The sequence below is a fragment of the Gossypium raimondii genome, chromosome 9, assembly GCF_025698545.1.
Source record: "Gossypium raimondii isolate GPD5lz chromosome 9, ASM2569854v1, whole genome shotgun sequence".
Taxonomy (NCBI): Eukaryota; Viridiplantae; Streptophyta; class Magnoliopsida; order Malvales; family Malvaceae; genus Gossypium; species Gossypium raimondii.
This window is the reverse complement of record NC_068573.1, coordinates 25,737,723-25,745,154: the sequence shown is the minus strand read 5'-3', so window position 1 is coordinate 25,745,154 and position 7,432 is coordinate 25,737,723.

Genomic DNA, 7,432 nt, shown 5'->3' with positions numbered 1-7,432 from the left:
TTAAATGTATATTATTTATAATATTGATTGTTAGGTCCCATAGTAGATTTCGTTTAAGTTGAAATAAAGGATAAATTTATTTAGGTATAATATTAAGCATAAGGATTCATGGAAAATATATTTATTCTTTGATTATCTTAGTAGTTTATTATATTACTATGATAACATTTGTGATTTAATGTGGTATAAATTTTATTCGGATTTTATATATTATTGTTAATGTCGCATATATATATAATAACAAATAAAATTTAGTTAATGTAATATGGTTAATGTGCGTGATATTGTGCATATTAGAAATTTTATAAAAAAATTGAAAATAGACGTTATGTTTGGTAATGCCTCGTAAACCCCATCTGGCGACGGACACGGGTTAAGGGTGTTACAAGAAACCTGCAAAATTCTCGGGACAAAATTTCAAGACTTGACAATAGAAAATGTTGTTTTATTTGATCATGTTGAACTTAGCCAAATTTTTTAAAGATAACCCTCTTACTGTTAAAGAGGGCGAGGTAGATGAAGTTACCATTTTCATTGCTGTTGAAGCTTAGAAACATTCAAATTTCTTCTGTCTAAACTACATCCTAAATGGATTGTTGAATGCACTGTACGAAGTGTATAGTGTAAAGAAAATAGCTAAGGAATTATGGACATCGTTAGACCATAAATACAAAGTCGAATATGCTAGAACTAAAAAGTTCTTAATTACTAAATTCTTGAATTTTGTAATGGTTTATTCTAAATTAGTTGTGAATCAAGTGCAGGAACTTCAACTAATCATTCACGGAATTCTTGCTGAAGGGATGATAATAAGTGAATCCTTCCAAGTGGGAGCCATTATTGAGAAGTTGCCTCCTACTTGGAATGACTTCAAGAATTACCTAAAGCAAAAAAGAAAGGAAATGTCAATAGAAGACCTAATTGTCAGACTTCGAATTGAATAAGACAATAGAGGTATGGAAAAGAGGCTCAATAAAGCAGCAAATGACAATGTTGCTAGGGCAAACGTCGTAGAAGTCAAGAAAGACTTCAAGAAGGGAAAACAACTGCAGAATGGGTCTAAACTGGGACCGAAAGGTGGTGTTTCCAAGAAGCAAAAATTTCAAGGAAAATGCTTCAATTGTAACAAGATGGGGCACAAGTCATTCGACTGTAGGATCCCAAAAAAAGTTAGAGCAAACGACGCTAATGCTGTGGAAGAAATTTTCAAGGAAGTGTCTGATATGAAATTATGTGCCTAATATACGCAAGAACTATTAATAAGAATGTTCTTTCAAAAAAATGGGAAATGTTTGTGGGAAGGGGATATGTATTATACTAAATGCTATTTCTGTAAAAGCAAAACTATGAATAAGAATGTTGTTCTTTTTCTGTTTATATGCTCAAGTCATTTAATTTATGGCATAGTAGGCTCGGACATGTTAATTATGATACTTAACGTACATAAATTAACTTAGATCACATTCCTTTGTTTCACAATAATTATACTTATAAATGTGAAACATGTGTTGAGACAAAATTAACAAAGGTCAAAAACCACTTGAGTTGGTTTTTACCCCATTTCACTAAGTTAGACTAAATTAGATATAGTTGGCATGCCATAGAGTCTTTATGTCAGAGAATTTAGATCTCCCCAATTCCTAAAGGGTCGAGGGAGAAAAGGCCAAGTCGGATAGTTGTTATTATTGTTAGCCCTAATTCCTAGAGGGTCGTGGACTACTCTGATAGCCATCGTTGCCGAACAACTCGAGGTGGCAGATTCGTGTATCGATTATGAGTCTAAACTTTAATATGGGGTCTAAATTGAAAGAAAAGTAAAAACAAAACTTGAATTTATTTGAATTTCCATATTGTGCAAATTAAATTAATTACACGATTTCGAATTTAATTAAAAAGCTTATTTTCTTTATTCAATTTGTCAATATCAAAATATTAAAGTTTATTACTATTAGAATTTTCTTTTATTGTGATGTTATTAATTATATTTATAATCATGTTTTAGTTTTTTTTCAATCAATTGATTTGTGTCCAATACTTATGTAATGATTTATATGATATTAGCACCACTGAGCATAAAAATTGCTCAGCATATGGTTAATTTATTTTTCCATGCGCAGGTAGGTAGATTCGTTAGATCACTCCAGCAGTATCCGAATAACCGAAGTTCAACTCAAACAATGTTGGTGAAGAGTTTACTTTATAGTTGATGTAAATGGTATGTACCTAGGCTTATAAATATATAATATTATATCGTAAACTGAATTTAAATATTTTCATTATGTTTTCTTAGCTAGTATTTTATAACTAATGTTTTGATAAAATAGTAAAGTATAGAAATCTAGTTTATTGATATGTTTTGAGAAATCATAGTGTTGGGAATTGATTTGGGAGATAATTTGAATGTGAATATTTTGTGAAAATCTAAATTTTCCAGGGGGTTTTATGTAAAATAGGAAAAAATGCCACCAAAATTTTTATAAAATAATTTTACCATTATGTTTCCTTTTCAAAAAAAATGGAAAAGTGAGTTGCTTCGACAACAAAATGTGACATTTTATATTCGGATCCAATAACTGGGTCGAGTATAAGGTGTCACATTTGAGTGGTATCAGAGCTATTCAAATTTGATACTTGATGTGTAAAAATGTGGTGTATTATGTATAGTGAAGTCTAGTGTACATGCCATTATTAAATATTGAGTTTGAGCTTAAATTAGGTGCTAAAATTGTTTTGTTTGAAATTTTGTATGGTAATATGTTTGAAGAATCGAGAGATAGTATGGAACGAGAAGTAAAAGATGAAAATAGACACAATGCACCTGGTGAAGAGGGAACTAATGTTCATCAGTCCTGAGAACTTCTGGACAAAGACAGTCGACTCAAGGTGATGATCATTATTGTGTATTGTTGTTGATTTGTTTCAAAGGGTTGTTGGTATTTCACCTCAGCCTACACCTCCTGCTAGATAGAGAGGTTCTTTGATTAAAGAAGTAAGAAAACACGGGGCCACTGAGTCTAGAGGTGTGAGAGGCGTTGACATTTCTATTGCTGAAAAATGGTTAGAATCAATTGAAAGGATATTCGAACAATTAGAATACACCCTAGTTGAGTGTTTGAAGTGTGTTGTGTCTCTACTGCAAGGAGAAGCCTTTCATTGCTGGAGAATAGTGGTTCGTTCCCATTGCGCAGATTAGATTAATTGGGAGTTGTTTCAGACCAAATTTAACAAGAGGTATGTTGGAGAATTGTATCTAGAAGAAAAGAAGAAAGAGTTTATTGAGCTAAACAGGGAAAGATGAACATTATCGATTATGAACGAGAATTTCTTCACATGTCCAAGTATGCTCCAGAATTGGTTCTTACTGATGAAGCTACTTGCAAATGCTTCCGCCAAGGATTGAGAGATGAGATTAAAGTCCAACCGGCTTCTCACAGGATTACAGGGATTGCTGATATGGTAGAAAGAGCTAAAATGGTAGAACAAGCAACGGGGTTAGATAAAAAGAAAGTGGATGATAAAGTTCAAGAAAAAGGCCGATTGGTTCTAACTCACAGCCACTTTCTAAACAAGCTAGAGATTTCAGAAGTCAAGGGAGATCCACTACACTTCAGATTGGTGTTGAGGGCAGAAGTCGATCTAGATAGTCATCTGCTTCAATAGCCAGAACAGATCATCCTGGTCATACTGTTTGGATACCACAGTGCGATTATTGTGGGAAGAGTCATAAAGGAGGGTGCTAGCGTAAGACCGGAGCATGTATTAGATGTGGTTCGATGGAGCATTATGTTCGATATTGTCCAAATTCGGTTGATGTTACTTCTGTGTCATCTCAGAGATTAACTTCTACATCCTTGAGGTCGTGGTAGTACTCGAGGTGGTGTTGGTGGCACAGGCAGTCAAGGGAGAGTCACTGATTCATCTGCGGGTCATACAAAGGCTACCATTCCTGCCAGAGTTTATACTGTCAGGACCAGTAGGGAAGGTGATGCCATCGATGTTTCTGGTATTTTTTTCTCTATTTTCTGTATCTATTCATGCATTGATAGATCCAGTCTCTACACATGCATACATGAAAACTTGGTTGATTAATATAAAGAAACTAATAGTTGAGATATCTGAGGTTAGAATTAATGTTTCAAATTCGATGAGACATTCAGTGAAAGTAGATCAAGTATATAGGCGATGATGCCCTATTGAAATTCATGGTAAAATATTTTTGGCTAATTTACTGTTTATGTTATTTGATGTGATTTTGGGAATGGATTGGCTGTTAGAGCATGGTGTAATTCTTGATTTTCGGAAGAAAAACTATAAGATACAATATTTAAATCGTGAAGAGATCGAAGTGAAAGGTATGAAACCAGTAGGTCTTGCCCGAATAATCTCAGCAATAAAGGCAGATAAGTTGATTAACTAGGGTTGTGAAGCGTTTCTTGCTTATGTTATAAATTCGACTACGAAAATTCTGAAATTGGAGGAAATTCGTACGATATGTGAATTTTCAAATGTGTTTCCGGAAAAATTACCAGGACTTCCGCCTGATCGAGAGGTGGAGTTTGCAATTGAAGTTTATACGGGAACTACTCCAGTATCTATTGCCTCTTATCGCATGTCACCAAAAGAGTTGAAAGAATTGAAAGTACAATTGCAAGATTTATTAGATCGAGGCTTTATACGACCCAGCGTATCACCTTGGGGCGCACTAGTGTTGTTTTTAAAGAAGAAAGATGGTTCGTTGCGGTTGTGTATCGATTATCAACAGTTAAATTAAGTGACAATAAAAAATAAATATCCCTTGCCTCTTATTGATGATTTATTTGATCGATTGAAAGGTGCAACAGTATTTTTTAAAATTGATCCAAGATCTGGTTATTACCAATTGAAGGTGAAAGAAAGTGATATACCGAAGATTTCTTTTCGAACAAGATATGGACATTATGAATTTCTGGTGATGCCTTTTGGGCTGACTAATGCCCCTACTGCATTCATGGATCTCATTAATCGCATTTTTCAACCATATTTAGATCGATTTGTAGTAATGTTTATTGACGATATTTTAATTTATTCAAAGACTGAAGAGGAGCATGATCAGCACTTAAGGATTGTACTGTAGAAATTACGAGAAAAACAGCTTTATGGGAAACTTTACAAATGTGAGTTTTGGTTATCTGAGGTAGTGTTTCTTGGGCATATAGTCTCGGCTAAAGGTATCTGTGTAGATCCAAAGAAAGTTAAGGGCGTTTTGGAATGGAAACAACCCAAAAATGTTTCTGAAATCTACAGCTTTTAAGGATTAGCGAGATATTATCGGAGATTCGTTGAAGGATTTTCAAAGATAGCTTTTCCCCTAACTTGACTACTTCAGAAGAATGTACCGTTCAAATGGGATTAGCGGTGCCAGGAAAGTTTTGATACACTTAAGAAATTGTTGACAGAGGCTCTAGTGTTAACACTTCAGGAAGCGAGAGAGGAGTTTGTGGTATATAGTGATGCTTCACTTTGTGGTCTTGGTTGTGTTATGATGCAAGATTAAAAAAGTGATTGCGTATGCTTCACGATAACTAAAACCATATGAACGCAACTATCCAACACATGATTTTGAACTGGTGAAAAGTGTTACATCTACATAGATCACAAAAGTTTGAAATATCTTCTAACCTAGAAAGAATTGAACTTGAGACAACATTGTTGGATAGAGCTATTAAAAGATTACGATTGTGTGATTGATTATCATCTAGGTAAAGCAAATGTTGTTGCTGATGCTTTGAGCCGAAAATCTCTTGTTGATTTGAGATCAATGTTTGCACAATTGAGTGTTTGCGAAGATGGTGCACTATTAGCTGAATTAAAAGTGAAGCCACAATTAATTGAACATAGAGTGGCTCAGGAAAATGATAATAAGGTGATGGAAAAACAAAGATTAATTGAGCACAATAGCTCGAGAGACTTTGATATTGGAGATAATGGTTGTGTAAGATTTCATGGAATAATTTATGTGCCAAACAAGATTGAATTGAAGAATGAGATACTTCAAGAGGCACATAATAGTCCTTATGCTATGCATCTAGGAAGTACAAAGATGTGTCGAGATTTACGAGAATTGTATTGGTGGTCAGGTATGAAGAGAGAGATTACAGAATATGCTACAAAATGTTTAACTTGTCAAAGGGTGAAAGCTGAACACCAACTTCAGCCTAAATCGATTCGTGAGTGGAAATGGGACAGAATAACTATGGATTTTGTCAGTGGTTTACCTCTCACTCGAAAGAAGCATAATGCAATATGGGTTATAGTGGATCGATTGACGAAGTCAGCTCATTTTCTACCAATAATGATGGATTGGTCATTAGATAAGCTTGCAGAATTATACATAGCTGAGATAGTGAGATTGCATGGTGTGCCAAAGTCTATTATTTCTGATCATGGCCCCCGATTTACAGCAAGATTTTAGAGGAAGTTACATGAATCACTTGGCACCAAGTTGAACTTTAGCACAACTTTTCATCCTCAGACAAATGGCCAATCAGAACATGTGATTCAATTGTTAGAAGATATGTTACGAGCTTGTATTATTGACTTTGATAGTGATTGGGAACGGTACCTACCATTTGCAGGATTTACATATAACAATAGTTTCCAATCAAGTATTCAAATGGCACCGTATGAAGCTTTATATGGACGTAAATGTCATACTCCTTTGTGTTGGACTGAACTTAGTAAAAAGAATATGGTTGGCCCAAAATTAATACAAGAAACTGAAGAAAAGGTCTGACTAATTAAAGAAAAATTAAAAGCAGCTTCGGATCGACAGAAGTTATATGCTGATTTGAAGAGAAGAGAAATTGAATACAAAGTGGGAGATAAAGTATTTCTAAAAGTCTTTCCATGGAAAAGGATTATGAGATTTGGTCGAAAAGAAAAATTAAATCCGAGATTCATTGGACCATACAAGATTATAGAAAGAATTGGACCTGTTGTTTATCAACTAGAAGCAAAGAAAAGGGGGAGAATTGTAACATCCCTACTTAAAAAAAAAAGAGAGAAGAAGAATATTTATGGTAGAAGTCCTTGAATAAGTGATCTATAAATAGTAGTATAAGAAATTGTGATCGTTTTTAGAGAAAACCGTCAGATATGAAAACGCAGAGGATTATTAGTAGGATTATAGGGTTAAGTTAAAAATTCAGTAACAAGTTTAGGGACTAAATTGAATAAGCTAGAAAAGTATAGAGACTAAAGTGCAATTATCCTATTTTTATTTTGATGGAAAGGACTTAATGACAATTTTCTATTACTTAAAAAATCAATGGTTTCATGATGGCTTTTAAATGATTTTTAATTAAGTAATAATATTTTAATAAGTAATAATATTTTATTAATTAATATTATAATACATAAAAGAGAAAAGAGAAAGATGCTATCTTTCTCATCT